Consider the following 2,549-nt stretch of genomic DNA (forward strand, 5'->3'; position numbering starts at 1 on the left):
TTTTTTTTTTTTTTTTTTTTTTTTTTTTTTTGTATAGAGTGGGCTCGTGATATATTTGAGGGTTTTTTTTATCAAAGAATGTCTGAGGCAAATAATTTTATAACAAACCCTAATCAATATCTTAAACAAGTCTTATCTGGTAAACCCTAAACCCTAAACCCTAAACCCTAAACCCTAATATATATTGTATATATATAATGCTACTTGCTGTTGCTGCTGCTGTTTTTATTCTTTTTTTTTCCCCTTTTTTTTGCTGTGTTTATTGTTGCTGCTGCTATTGTTACTATTATTATTAATATTGTTGCTGCTGTTGCTGCAATTGCTGCTGTTGCTGCTGTGTGTATGCATGCAGAGGGGAGCACAGGGCAACAACTACAACGCCTAGAGCAGCTGCAGCAGACATTATCTATATTCTATGATAACCCCGCAAGCAGCAGCAGCAACAACAACAACAACAGCAGCAACAGCAACAGGAGCAGCAGCAGTATTGGTGGTACAATAATGTGTAAGAAAGGTACAATAGAAGGATGTATAAGATTATCCGTAAATATATTTAATGATTTATTTAATATACAAATAAATAATTTACTTACTGCCTTCCCTCTTAATCATATTACTTCCTCTGGTCTACCCTTCTGGTCTCCCCCTAAGAAACCACCACAAGAAATTATTTATAATTCTATGCATCCTATACATCTTGATTTTGTATTCTATGCTACTAAATTATTTGCGCATGCATTCGTAAGTTCTATACTTTTAACTAAACCCTAAACCCTTTATTAGGGTTTATATATATTATTCACAGGCAGATGAGGAAAGAGAGACAATTTGTTTAAGGGGTTATAACAGGGGGGGGGTTAGGGGAGGATTAAAGGGTTTGGAGGGGTTTTGGAGGGTTTAGGGTTTGGAGGGTTTGGAGGGTTTAGGGTTTGGAGGGTTTGGAGGGTTTAGGGTTTGGAGGGTTTAGGGTTTATACACCTAATATAAGACATTTACTCACTTCACTCGTATTACTACTACTGCTGCTGCTGCTGGTGCTGCTACTGCTGCTGCTGTTGCTGTTGCTGCTGCTGCTGCTGCTGCAGGGTATACCTGAGGAGAAGGACATGGAGAAGGTACGAGAGATGTCAGCAAAAGTTCCTTTACAAGCATATGAGGAGAAAAAGAGACGAATAATAATTGATGATGGAGAGGAGACACCTAGCAGCAACAGCAGCAGCAGCAGCAGCAGCAGCAGCAAAGATCAATCCCTACAATCAGCATTAGAAGGAGCAGATGATGAGGCAGAAAGATTACAAGAAATTAAACAACAACTCCTTAGTCTACGTAGGATTATATTATATCCCTCCTCCTCCTTTCTGCTGCTGCTGCTGTTGCTGCTGCTGTTGTTGCTGCTGCTGCTGCTGCTGCTGTTGTTGTTGCATATAATAATACCTATACTGTATATAATACATAGATAAATAGCCACGTAAACAAAAAAACAAACAACGTAATAAACAAATTAAATAAATAAAATAAATAAATAAATAAATAAATATATTTATTTATTTATGTATTTATGTATAGGGGGCCTGGAGAATTTACGATTTATTGCTGTACAATTTGAGAAAGATGACGTGACCAGTGGTCATGTAGACTTTGTGCATGCAGCAGCAACACTAAGAGGGGAGAATTATAAGATAAATAATATAAATATAGATATAAATATAAATAATAATAATAATAATAATAATATAAATAATAATAATAATAATAATATAAATAATAATTATTTAATTAATAAAATAAAAACTAAACAAATTGCAGGAAGAATTATTCCTGCTGTATCTACTACTACTGCAGCAATTGCTGCTCTTGCTGCAGCAGAATTCATAAAAGTTGCTGCTCGTGTATTTAAGGATATAAATAATATAAATATAAGTAATAATATAATTAATTATATAATTAATAATAATAATAATAATAATAATAATAATAATAATAATAAATTAATTAATAATAAATTAATTAATTATAATAATATACAACAATTTATTTATCTTAAGGATTTATCTTTATATAAAAATACTTTCCTTAATTTAGCTCTTCCTTTATGGATACTTAGTGAGCCTGCAGCAGCTATTAAAAATGTTGATAAGGTAAACCCTAAACCCTAAACCCTAAACCCTAAACCCTAAACCCTAAACCCTAATTCATCCTTATCAACACTAATCTACTCTTTTATACCCTCTTATTTACTCTTTTATTTTTTTACATACTTGGTTAACCCTTTTCTATATACATGGGACGTAGGAAGGCTTTTTAGGGTTTAGGGTTTAGGGTTTAGGGTTTAGGGTTTATTTGGGGTATGTGCAGGATTATGAACCTATTGCTGGTGGACCTGTTAGGGCTATGCCTCAAGGGTTTACATGTTGGGATAAGGTGGAGGTTGATATACGTAAGACAATAAACCCTAAACCCTAAACCCTCAAAAGCAGTTAATAATAATCATAGAAATAAGATTAGCGTTTGGGGTTTACTGTCTTATATATATATATATATATATATAT

The sequence above is a fragment of the Eimeria maxima genome, genomic scaffold (assembly GCF_000499605.1).
Source record: "Eimeria maxima Weybridge genomic scaffold, Emw_scaff779, whole genome shotgun sequence".
Classification (NCBI taxonomy): domain Eukaryota; phylum Apicomplexa; class Conoidasida; order Eucoccidiorida; family Eimeriidae; genus Eimeria; species Eimeria maxima.